At 43.6% G+C, this 13,764-nt stretch overlaps 1 pseudogene; it reads left to right on the forward strand.

The window, feature by feature from the left end:
• The first annotated feature begins 2,001 nt into the window (after nt 1–2,001).
• Nucleotides 2,002–10,709, forward strand: LOC136537149 (telomerase reverse transcriptase-like; annotated as a pseudogene).
• Nucleotides 10,710–13,764: the final 3,055 nt, after the last annotated feature.

The following is a 13,764-nucleotide window of genomic DNA, read 5'->3' on the forward strand; positions in this document are numbered from 1 at the left end:
CTATGGTTAGCGTTGAGAAAAACATGTCGGACTCTATAAAAAGGAAAAGATTAGGGTCTAAGTTATCTTAAGTTAGGAATATTTTCTCTTATACCAAAAATTGTAATGAGTCATATTTGAGTAGGATTCATGTTTAGATTCCGGTATAAATATTGGACCCCGACTATTGTAAAGATAGATAATCAATCAATACCAATTACTTTTTTGGCTTTATGCCAACCTTAGGAGTAGGAGTACTGTGGATCTCGGCGAGTTCTTCAACAAGCAGGGCTGCATTGTTCCGGTCGACCTCCGACTTGTCTGTAAGTACCGTCATTGCTTATACTTCTGTTTGAAAGGCTGTATCGGTTCGGCCAACCTCTTGCAGGCTCTAGTATAAGCTAGTTATCTATCCTTATCTTGTTCAAGTACAACTGTATTGGTTAAGTTCGACCTCCACTACTCGAATTAGATTAAGGTCAAGTTATCAACTCTACCTAAGGGTGGCGTCCTTTGGGTAGATTCATTAAGTTAATAATCTTGCTGATGTTCTCGTTGTCATTAGTTTCAGTAATATCAACCTGCTCGATCGAGATCGATCTAGATCAACCTTATATTCTTTTAGTCCATCGTTTATTTTGCCATATTGTGTTAATTTTTACTTCAAACGATGGATTATGTTTTATCGGCCGTTCTACTTCGATCTTGATCGTGCATAGTACGCGGTCGAGACATATTTGATCTCGGGTAGGTTTACTAGTTAGTTGAATCTGGTCTATAATTTGCTATTATGGCTGTAACGATCCGGTCGATCCCCACTGTTAGCACTTTAGATCGGAGTATGCTAGCTGGTAGATTTGTTTTCGACCAGGCATGACCTTGGCTGTTTGCTATGTCTGCATCGGCTAAATAGCCGATCGCTCGTACTTTAACGCCATGATTCTGTTAAATGTGAATAGATTTGTTTACTTTAAAGGTTTGATTTGTTATCCTTATTATGGCTGCCATCAATCCGGTCAAAACTCACTGTTAAGGATAACATGTTAGGTCTAACGAGTTTATAGACATGTCCACATTGAATAGTCGATTGTTCACATGCTGTAATCCCTTCTCTACCTGAATCGGCTGTTTTAGCCGATTCGCCTGTGCTTTCACAGATATGGCACGCTTTCATGAGCTTGTTAAAGTATGGTCGGTTCTATGGACTTTTTGGTTCTAGACTATCATCATCATCATAGCTGCATTGATCCGATCGAACCTCACTGTTGGCGGTAATAGATTAGATCTAGACGGTTCGTAGATCTGTCTGTATCAAACAATCGATTGTTTGCGTGGCATATCCTTTTTCACTGGACTCATTGGCTCTACACCACGTATTGATTAAAATCTAATTTAGCCAGTGATGTATCTTTGACGCATAAATGTTAATAGCTCAAGGGAAAGGATCATTAAAACTGGGTGCATTACATTCATTACTATAAAATCAATCATAATCCGCGAGCTTTATAGTCCAAAACAGCCGATTTCTTCTCGTATCGGCTGTTTTAGTCGATTTTTTCTGTCTGGCTGCTTCTGAAGCGGCACACTTGGAATTGTCTGGGCAAAACCGGCACGTTCCACCCTAAATTACTGATAAACTTCTCTCCTTGTCAATTGCAGGTCAAATTGACTGACATGCCCTTGGAAATTCGTAGGATCGACTGCTCCTGCGTTGAAGCTAGGCAGATCTCCAGATCGTTCCGGCTTGCTGCGTGTCCACCCGACGCAGCTACCATGTTTTCGCGCCGACAGTTGTTGTTGTTGTTGTTGTTTCTTTTATTTCTAAATGGTTTTAACATTGCTAGGCTTGGGCACGACTACAGAACTATTGTGCAAATCAGGATCCTAGTAGTGTGCTGCAGCTATGGCAAAAAGACCAGAAAAGGATTTTACAGCTTTACTTCCTTTTCGACTGACCTCCAATAATCCCTAACAAAGTGCTAAGGAAACTTTTTCTATGCTTCTCAGTAAAATGGTGCTAGGATGACTCTACCTGTAAGTTGACTATATAAAAAACTTGACCTGCGGGGGGTAAGACGGCCCCCGAGGATTGCCTGGTAGAGAAGATCTCTCACGCAGATCAAGAAAACCCCCGAACCTCCGCCCCTGCACCCTTACACGGGACCGTTCACCATGTGAGTTGGTTCGGAACCACCGTGCTTTGAGTGAGTCGGACGAGGGGTTTTTTTTTACCCAGGCCACGTAAATCCGCTCGCACTGGGAGTCGAACCCGGGTCACTGGGGTGCCATCTGGCCGCTCTAGCCTTTGCTTGGCAATTTGTTCACTAACAATAGTTCGAGTTGTATAATCAACTGTCAATCAGCAAATAACCTTTTCTCTATCGAAAATCAGGGAAAATTTGGCAAGATACAGAAGAAAGAGATTCAGTGTTTCCTTTCCAAGCAAGTGGAGTGTAATGTTTTGAAGATTGGGCAAAACTTCTACTCACAACAAGTAGGCATCATTCAAGGAAACAAGTTATCTCCCAAGCTTTGTTCCCTGTACTTTGGTCACCTTGAAAATTCTGTGCTATCGAAATTTCGTCATGATAGCAAGATTGATTCAGAAAAGGACGTTTCAATACCTAAAAGTTTATTAATGAGGTTCATTGATGATTTCATATTCATATCTTTCTCCAAGGAGCATGCTCTAGATTTTTTTCAATAGGATAAGAAGAGGGTTTTCCGACTACAATTGCTACATGAATGACAAAAAATATGGTTTCAACTTCGAGGTTGCAAATAGTGAGCATTGTTGTAATAGGATCTACAGGGCTGATGATGGAATCTCTTTCATACCATGGAGTGGTTTGCTTATTAATTGTGAAACTTTGGAAATTCAAGCTGATTATACAAGGTATGCCTATCGGTGTCAGGTTTAGTTGGTGAATTCAATGCATTAATAATAAGATATGGAGATGAACTTTACTTGTCCATCTAGTTTGTGTCAAGATACTCACTGAGTAGTTGTGGACTACTGGCTGTTTCCTCTAATCAATATCAACTTAAAACAGTTTGGTTTTTGCCATATTTTCTGTTGAAATCTTGGCATTCCTTGACGTGATTTTTTTAGTAAAGTCTGATTTGCGTCCATGAATTAAAAAAAAGACCCTTGAATTCAAATACCAACATAAGCCCCTTAACTTTCGATACTGAACAGATTACCCCCCTAAATATTTCATAGTCCTCTTAACTTTCAGTGACTAGTTCATGGTTAAATCAGATTTGACTGTTCCTTTTTTCCAGTTTGTGAACAAAAAGTCTATCCATAATATCTTTGGACAACACAGCATCAAACAAGTACCTTTGACAACTAATTTTCATAGTATTCTGTTGGTAAAAAGAAATAAAGATACAAAACTATTATATTGCTGAACTTGCATATATTATATTTTGGAACTTGCATTTTCTTGAACACTATTTTAACATATTAGTCAATATATAGCAGTCAATGTTCAGGAAATTTGGCTGCTCAAATCATAAAACATCATATATATCTGAATTAGGGCAGTGTTAACAGACGATCTAGGCAGTTCATATAGTATGAACAGGTTCCTGGTTAGAGATGGCAATGGGGAATTCCCTGTCTGATATTGCCTTCCCGTCCCCGTCCCCGTCCCCATCCCCGTTCCCACGAGGCAAAAAATTCCCCATCCCCGTCCCCGTCCCCGTCCCCATCCCCGTCCCCACGAGGCAAAAAATTCTCCATCCCCGTTCCTGATAAAACTCATGGGGGACATTTTCTTCCCATCCCCGCCCCCTTTGGTAAAGGAATCCTGGTCATTTTTCTTAACATTTTGCCTTTGTAACAGAAACTTGTTTCTTCCCATTAAATCATAATTATATTTCTTACTACTTCCTAATTTTGTTCCTGGTCATTTCGTTCTCTTTGACAAAGTTTCAGAACCTAATTTTGTCTACCAAACTGTGTTGAAGAAGTAATGGAGTGCATTTTAAAACAGGTATCTGGACATTTCTCCACCATCACTGTTAAGACGCATTCCTCAGCAAAGTACCTTGAGAGCAAGCTATGTCATTACATGCGTCCGAAGTGTCATCCCATTTTCTTTGATTCCACGATCAACTCACCAGGCACAGTAAGACTGAATATATATCAAGCTTTGCTCTTATGCGCAATGAAGTTTCATTGTTATTTCTGGAGCATGCCTGATGCCAGCATTAGGAAACTGGAGCTACTGCATATAATTAAGAGAACTTTCAGGTACCAAATTATCTTCAAATTTTTTATAGTAATGTGCAAATGGTGCTAGATTTTATTATTTATTGACTGTATCAATTAACAAAGATTCAGTATCAAATGTATTGGAAGTTGCTACTGTCTTCCCTCGTGATTTCAATTTTTTGGTGAAGCAGGTATTGTTAGGATCAATGATTAGTACCTTTGTGTGTGTAACCCGTAGATCCGGGAAAGACCCTTCTCGCCTTTCACTGTTGCGGCACAGCAGCAGTGTAGACGCCGGTGTAGGGGCAGCTCCGGCTCGGTGGCGAGACGGCGGTCCGGTGTAGACCTGCAGGGGAACGACGGCGGTGGCGGTGCACATCCCATCGCTGGCAGCACGACCTTTAATCGGATTAGGGTTTTCTGTAGGTGGGTGTGGCGGCTCCTTCGAACCTCGTGAGCTGAGCCCAGTCCCCCACTCCTCTATATATATGTGCTGTGCGACAGGGGCCCACCAACCAGTTAGGGTTGGACGCCCCCGATCAGGGCGTAGAGGCAAGGGCCCAATAGACTGTTGGGCCTATCGGTGGAGATCAACTAACATTCTCCCCCTTGATCTCATTCCATCTTTCAATTTCATATCATTTACTTTTATTCATTCCATTACAGATTAGCGCATAGAGCATGTCTCATCGTCACGGTCCATTGCCGATAGACTTAACAGCTACAACACACTACTCTATTCTGAAATAGATACTTATCTTTGGGTCTTCTTTTGTCGAGGAATTTTAGGCTTCCCCTTAAACCCATGCTAGCTACATATTCTCTGAACACCATGTTCTCTGAACATGTTGGGTGGTGAGCCTTTTGTAAGCGGATCCGCGAGCATCTTTTCGATACTTATATGCTCAAGGCTTATGACTTGATCCCGGACTTTATCTTTCACAACATAATACTCTATGTCAATGTGTTTGGCAGCACCACTTGACTTATGTTGTGAGTATACTGTACTGCCTGATTATTATCGCAGTATCACTTAAGTGGTCTATAGATGTCGTCAACCACCTTCAAACCGGGTATGAACTTCTTTAGTCAGTTCACCTGCCCGTTGCCTCATAACACGCTACAAACTGTCATACATTGTGGACGATGTAGTGACAGTTTGCTTTGAGTTTTTTCATGAAATAGCTCCCCTTTGCGAGATGATAGAAAATCCACGTCTGGATATATATTCACTCTCGCATAATCAGAATCTGAATATCCCACTATGTGGAGTCAATCAGATCTTCTATACGTCATCATGAGGCCTTTCATTCCTTGCAAATAACGCAAGACTTTCTTTATCAATTTCAGTATTCTGTTCCAGAATTGCTCTAGAATCTGCCAAGTAAAAACCCGGTAACAAATGCCAAGTCAGGACGCGTACATACTTGAGCATGTTGTAAGCTTCCGATAGCTGAAGCATATGGAACCACTTTTATTTGATTGAGCTTATATTGGTTCCTGGGGCATTGAAAATCCCCATGTCTGTCGCTCTTGACTATAGGAGCAAGTGAGGGACTATATTTGTGCATACTGAATTTCTTTAAGATTCTTTCTATATATGCCTTTTGTGACAATCCTAATACCCCTTTTTCTTCTATCTCGATGAATCTTGATCCCTAAGACGAATGAGGCTTCACCAAGATCTTTCATATCAAAATTTTGAGGACAAAACTTCTTTGTCTCCAGTTGTAGACTGACATCACTACTAGCAAGTAAGATATCATCCACATACAGGACAAGGAAGATAAACTTCTCATTCTTAAATTTTGTATAGACACAATTGTCCTCTACATTTTCTTTAAAACCCAAAGTACCTTATTGTCTGATCAAACTTTAAGTACCACTGTCTTAAAGCTTGTTTTAATTCATAAATGGATTTCTTTAGGCGGCATCCCATTCGTTCTTTTTCTTCCATGACTAAACCTTTTTGTTATGCCATGTAAACATTTTCCTCCAAGTCTCTGTTGAGAAATGCCATCTTTACATCCATATGATGTAATTCTTAATCGTAATGTGCCACTAATGCCATTATGATTCTGAAGGAAACTTTACATGAGACTGGAAAAAAGGTCTCATTGTAATCAATTCCTTCTCTTTGCATATAGCCTTTTGCCACAAGTCACGCTTTATATTTCTCTATATTCCCTTGAGAGTCAAGTTTTGTTTTGTAGATCCATTTACAACCTACTGTTTTGGCTTCTTTAGGAATTATTTCCAAATCCCAAACTTTATTGGCATTCATCGATTTCATTTTATCTTCCATGGCCTCAAGCCACTTTGATGAATGATCACTTCTCATGGCTTCTTCAAAAGAGGTGGAATCAACCTTTATTTGAAATTCCTTAGTGTTGTACACTTCATAATCAGCAGAAATAACTGATTTACTAACTCTTTGAGACCTTGTAGGGGCCTCCACATTTGGCACATCTTCTGTTTGAGACTGTTGTTGCTCCCCCTCATGTGTGGCAATAGGTTCTATAGGATCCTGAAGAATAGGTTCCTCATTTTCATTCATTGTTGCCACAGGTGGAATAACAACAGGTGCTGACACCATAGTATCTTGCACTGTCGGTGCAGCGACAACATATGGTGAGAAAATTGGCTCGTGAATCATTGGAGTGGGCGCATACACCCGCTTCACTTCAAGGTCAATTTCTCGAGCTACCATGCTCCCCCTCATCTTTTCATCCTCTAGGAAAACAGCGTGTCTCGTTTCCACAAACTTTGTGTGTCTCTCTGGACAGTAGAAAACGAAAACCTTTTAACTTTTCTGGGTAGCCAAAGAAATGACACCTTACTGTTTTGGGATCTAACTTCCCAATATTTGGGTTAAATACTTTAGCCTCAGCAGGGCTCCCCCACACACACGCAAGTTGTTTAGTGAGGGTACACTTTCTGTCCACAACTCATACGGTGTTTTGGGCACGACTTACTTGGTACTCTTTTGAGAATATGAATGGGGTTTTTAACGCCTCCATCCACAGGCTCAACTGTAAGGTGGAGTAACTTATCATACTGCCCACCATATCCATCAGGGTACGATTGATTCTTTTAGCTACTCTATTCTGCTGAGGTTCACCCGGTATAGAATACTAGCTACTATGCCATTCTTTTAGGGTATGCCGACCATAGTACTCTCCCACGGTCAGACCTGACTATCTTAATCTTTAATATCTTAAATTTATCCAATGCTTCTGTTCTTTCTTTGATTGGATAAATATAGCCATAATGAGAGTAATCATCTGTGAATATTATGAACGGATCATAACCATCCACACTCTTTACAGAAAAGTTGACCATAGATGTCTGTGTGAATAATCTGTAAAATTCCTGTGCTTCGTTTATCATCTTTCTTAATCTTCTTTACATACTTTTCTTTTATGCATTCCCTGCATTGTTCTTAATCTGAGAGCTCTAATGGAGGAAGAATATCATTCTTAACTTGTCTTTCTATTCTCCCCCTCGAAATATGGCCTAAACGACAGTGCCATAATTTCGACAACGCATCGTGAGCTCTCTTATGCCACTATTTCAGAGTAACACTCTGTCACCAGCTGCTTTATCAGCTGGGTAGCATATGTCTTTGAAGAGCCAGTGAACTGACTCTTTATTCTATCGAGGTACTCGGTGACTGTGTCACACTCTAAGATTGAGCCCACAATTGCAGGTTCAATCATGTTCTTTATCACAGTCAAAACATTTCTTATTGGCAGTGACCCACTTCCTATGTACAAAAGTCATAGGACTATCTTTTGGGATTTAAAATCCCTCTCTTTAGTTGCCCAAGTGGCATCATTCTCTTTTATCTCCCTCACCGGTGCCACAAACTCAGTGGAACATGGTGAGGTGACTACCTAGTCCACCTTAGACAAGATGAAAACTAGGTCAAAACTTTTTTTATCATAAAAATAACACCATTTGCATGCCTTGATTCCAACGTTGGTCAAAATCAAAATATACAACTATTCTTATACACTAATTCTACATCACCATTGGGCAGAAATAGAATTAATGTATAAATCATTAACTTTTACAACTGTTCTCATACACTAATTCTACATCATCGTTGGACAGAAGTAGAAATAATGCATAAATCATTAAAATTATCAACTTTTATTATACACTAATTCTACATCACCGTTGGGCAGAAGTAGAATTAATGCATAAATCATTAAATTATGATATTGTTATTAACAACGTTGGTTAAAAAATAACAACATCATAATCATGTTAAATCTCTTTTTCTCCAATTAAATACCACATTGGTTCAAAATAACTGGAGAATCAATATTTTCTTTGGCTGTCGAAAAACTCTCATTTCCTTGAATTTTACCCACAGGGAAAATTACTTTTTCTATTTTCTTTAATCCATTAATCAATTTCCAGGAAATAAACATTTACTGGAAAAACTTTCTTTTTCTCTAGTTAAATATCACGTCGGTTCAAAATCATCGGAGAATATACTTTTTCTTTAGCAGCGGAAAAATTTTCACTCAATTTCTTGAATTTTACCCATAGGGAAAAATTACTTTTCTATTTTTCTTTTGAGCTAATTTGCATTTTTCAATTTTCTAGAAAAAGAAAAAAATGCAAAACTGGACTCAAACTTTACTGTTTCGGCCCAAAAACCGCTGAAACGGCTCGGCCCATTTCTTTTCGCGCGCGCAGGCCGCACCCAGGCCACAACCTGGGCCTGGGCCGGCAAAGTCCCGCGCGCCCGCTCTCCCACTTGGGCCGCGACTTGGCCCATTCAATCTCGGCCATCCATTCACATCCGACGGCCAAGCGCGCATCTCGCTCGTATAAAAGCCAACGCCGCGCGCCCGTGAGCAAAACCCTAGCTCATTCTTTCGGCTGCTTCCACTCTCTTCTTCGCCGCTCTCCTCTCTCTACCTCAGCGCAGTGAGCACAACGAGCGACCGAGAGTGAGCGAAGGCGACCATGGCACCACCGCCGGCCCCCTCGCTGGCGTGCGCGCTCCCCAGCGGGTGAGCGCGCCGCCGTCGAGCGACCTGGCCGCGGTGACCCCTTGGCCAAGCCCGGCGAGCAGCGAGCCCGGCTCGGTCTTCTTCTCCCGCGCCGGTGAAGGGTTTTCTCGACGCCCGGCGTGGTTTTTCCGTTCCCCTTTCCCTTTCTCCTTTCCCATCCCCTTCTTCTTTTCGATTTGGATCTCGTTTCTCTTTTCCGAACTGGTTAGGGTTTGGATCTTCCCCTTCGGATTTGAGTTGCATTTTCTTTCTTTTCTTTTCGCTTGTTCACCCGAAAAGGGGATCTAGGGTTAGGGTTCATTTCTTTTTATTTCTTTTCCTCTTTTGGAGTTCATCCGAATGGCTTTCCCTTTTCCCTTTCTCCATGCGAGTTATTGTTAGGGTTCGGTTGAAACCCGGATTCTTTTCCCTTCTTTCCCTTTCCCCTTCTTCTTTTGGGATTAACCCGATTTGGGATTGGGGTTAAAATTAGGGTTAGTCTTAGGGTTCGGCCAAATCCGAATCCACTCTTCTTCTTCTACTACTGTTTCTCTTCCCGTTGAAGGCTTTTACGGGTTTAGGGTTCGGCTTGAAGTGCCGATAGCCCTTCCTTTCACCCAGTTAGGGTTAGGCTTGGGGAACCTTTATCTGTTCAGATCCGAAAGGAACTCTTTTCTTTTCTTAGATCCGAATTGGATCTGTTCTGTTCTTGGGTTAGGGTTCGGCTTCGTGAGCCGAGGGTCCTATCTCTTCTCTTATCCGAATGGATCTTGTTTTCTTTTCCCCCCGCGCAGTGGCGGTGGTGACTGGTAGACAGTGACGTCCGCCACCCCGGTCTCTCTTTCTTTCTTCTTTTACCCGGTTAGGGTTAGGGTTACACAGAGGCAACCTAGCGGCACAGCAGCAGCGTAGACGCCGGTGTAGGGGCAGCTCCGCCTCGGTGGCGAGACGGCGGTCCGGTGTAGACCTGCAGGGGAACGACGGCGGTGGCGGTGCACATCCCGTCGCTGGCAGCATGACCTTTGATCGGATAGGGTTTTCTGTAGGTGGGTGTGGCGGCTCCTTCGAACCTCGTGAGCTGAGCCCAGTTCCCCACTCCTCTATATATATATATGTGCTGTGCGACAGGGGCCCACCAACCAGTTAGGGTTGGACGCCCCCGATTAGGGCGCAGAGGCAAGGGCCCAATAGGTCGTTAGGCCTATCGGTGGAGATCAACTAACAGGTATATGCATAACCTTATCGCCAGGCGGATCCATGACGTGGAGCTGCAATACAATGTGCGCCCAGTTCTGAAGCTTAGGCGAAAAGAAACCATGTGACTCGGCCTATCTGCATACCTTCGAGTGCTTCAGAAGAAGCAATCACGTTGCAACGATTTGTTGGCATTGCTGAGAGAGGAAATTGGGAGGTGTGGCCATCTGGACCATCACAATGATGGTTTGCGCTACGCTGTGGATGACTCTCACTCATCAATGTTCTGGAAATGTAAGTTTTAGAAGGAAACTGGGGGCTCGTAGATTGCTGAAACTACTGTTTTATGTGAACATGAACCTTTGGTGTCCAAGTGACAGACGAGTGGCATCAAGCATGATTGTACTTTTATTTGATACACTCCCTCCATTTCGTAATGTACATTCATGGCCTTGGATTTATTCGTTTCACGATGCTAGTCTTTATGATTTCTATTTTTCTTTAAATAGGGAGTATATGGTTTTGAATGCAAAATGGTAAAGGGAAAGACCAATATAGGCAGAGCACTTAGGTTGCGTTTATTATTTTGTATACAGCCTTGTACAGTGCAGCTAATCTGTGTTTGGTTTTATGTATATGTTCTTATATAGGCATGCATAGTGCTTAAGTTAGGCCAAATGTTGTACTACACAGTGCGCTAGAATGGACCGGATTAGGAATTGGAGTCGTAGATGACTAGGTGTCGCTGATGAAGCACCCAATGATTTTTCCCAATAATTTTGGTGTTCTCTGGGATGTCTATTGTCCGATTCATTCTAGAATTAGATGAAGTTGGTGTGGTCTAAGAGGAAGCCCCCAGCCCCAAAGAAGCACCAAGACAACTGCTGATGCCAGCGTTTTGATAGTTGAACGAGATCCGGGCTTATGTTGGCAAATTTGGGAGTATCCCGCTAATAAAAGAGACCAAGTTCGTGAAGGATTCTGGTCCAGCAAATATATCCTGCTTCTGGTCCAGCAAATCATCCATGATGCATGGTCCATCTCAATTTCACAGGGACACATATCCTGCTTCTGGTCCAGCAAATCATCCATGCAGGATTCGATCTCACTTGTTCAATGCTTTTCCTTGGTTAGAATGACCCTCAAAAGATGAGCCTTGTGTTTTCCTTGCTTTCTATTTTCTAAGAAGCCATCTGGAAAGGCCGGGTCAGATACATTTACAGTGAAAGGATTTAAAAATTGGAAAAAAAGGTGAATGATGGTGCTAATTGTTCATTCTTGGTTCACATGGGAAATGATAGTAAATCTGCTCATAATTACAATATGAAGTGTTATGATAAATTGAAGAATACATCAGGCCATATTGAGCATGTGGTGCTGAAACAAACAAAGGAAGATATCAAGAAGAATAGGTTGCGTCTTGGGACATCTATTGATGCAGTTCGATTGTCAGCATTTCAAGCTTGCCCTTTTCGAAGATACGATGAATCAACTACTTCAAAGAACCAAGGTAATTTTAATGAAATGCGGAAACTTCTAGCTAGCTTCATATAACGAAGAGATCAATGCAGTTGTGATAGATAATGCTCCGCTGAATGCCAAACATAACGAGGGAAGGCTGCTGGTGCTGTTAGATTGATGATGTCATTTGACTTTGTATTTATTTTACATCTGATGAAAGAGTTGATGGGAATCACAGATCTTCTTTGCAGAAAGTAACAACAGAAATCTCAAGATATTGTAAATGCTATGGATGATGTTGCCACCACAAAAAGATTGATTCAGAATCTAAGAGATCATGGTTGGAGCAAACTTCTCGGTGAAGTGACTGCTTTTTGTAGTAAACAAGGCATTACTGTTCCAGATATGAATGGGTACTACGCTGATTTTATTCAGTCTCGTTCTAGTAGTGAGACAACAGTTGAGCATCACTATAGATATGTTGTTTTCATAGTTGCAATCGATCAGCAAATGCTAAGAGCTAAATTCTAGGTTCAGTGAACAAGCAACTGAGCTTCTCTTTTGTCTAAAAAAGCAACTGAGCTTCTCATTTTGTGTACTAGTTTGGATCCTAAAGATTCATTCGGTTCATTCAAGATTGATGATGTGTGTTCTTGAGCTTCAAAGTTTTATCCTGCTTCAGAGCAAGAAAGAAATAAATTGTTATGTCAATTACAACATTATGAGCTTGACGGCCTTCGAACCCCCTTCGAGAGCCCTGACCTGACGGCCTCCCGCACGCCGCCGGCGGCGGCGCCGGCCGCCTCCCATGCGCCGGCGCCCCCACCCTCCCCTCCCCCTCCCCCTCCCCCTCCCCACCACAGATATCGCCGGATCTGGCGTTCTGGCGACTTCGAGGGATCCATGGCCGCCCGCGCGGACGCTGGCGTCGGAGGCTGCCGCCGTCACGGCCTACGACGGACCCGTGGCCGTCCCCGATGGATCCGGCGTTTCCGCATCTCCGCGGCCCTCCACGCAACCGGTGCCGTCGAGGTCGGGCTCCACCACTGCTCCGTGCACGCCGACGATGATGTCGGGCGCCACTGCAGCAGCCACCGCCGGCGTCGAGCGCGCCAATGCCGGATCCATGGGCTCAGCGCCCCCTCCGCGGCCGCCTGCGCCGCCGCGGACACCGATGCTGGAAGCAGCCGCCGCGACCGCCGCTGCCTCGGTCGCTCCACCGCCGCCTCCTCCCGCGGGGCCCACGCGAACACCGCCCGGGGATGAGGACGCCGCCACGGGCGCTTCCACGGCCGCGCCACCACAGCCGCGGGAGCCTGCGCGAGCACCGCCCGGGGACACCACGGGCGCCACCACGACCGCGCCGCTGACGGCCGAGGGAGCAACCTCTAGCGCTTCGTCCCCTCCGCCGCTGGGGATGGATGCGGCCAACGCCGCGGCCAGGCTCTGGAGTACCGTCACGGCGTCGCTGGATGCCTCAACCTCCTCCCTCTCGCCGGCCGCGGTACCGTTCTATGGCAGAACCACCCGGAATAGCGTACTTACGGAGGCGCTCGTCTTCCACCAGACACTAAGCACCCCGAAAGCCACTACCATGAGCGGTATCTGTCGGACACACCCCGAGGGAGAGCCCGAAAGATCCACATTTTTCCCCAAGGATCCAATAATGAAAACGAGTTACAACACAAGTCCATTTCATACATTAGAGTTTCTGAAAAGTACATTATTACAATACCAAATACAGAGTTCGGAATGATAAACAGCGGAATATTAAAAGATAACATCTAGCGATAAGATAACGAGGATTCCGTCTGAGCCCACCAGATGGATCCTCCACTCAAGAAACTCCTCAAGCGTCACCTACAACAGGGGTAAATAAACCCTGAGTACACAATGTAC

Source organism: Miscanthus floridulus, chromosome 2 (assembly GCF_019320115.1).
Source record: "Miscanthus floridulus cultivar M001 chromosome 2, ASM1932011v1, whole genome shotgun sequence".
In the NCBI taxonomy this organism is placed as follows: Eukaryota; Viridiplantae; Streptophyta; class Magnoliopsida; order Poales; family Poaceae; genus Miscanthus; species Miscanthus floridulus.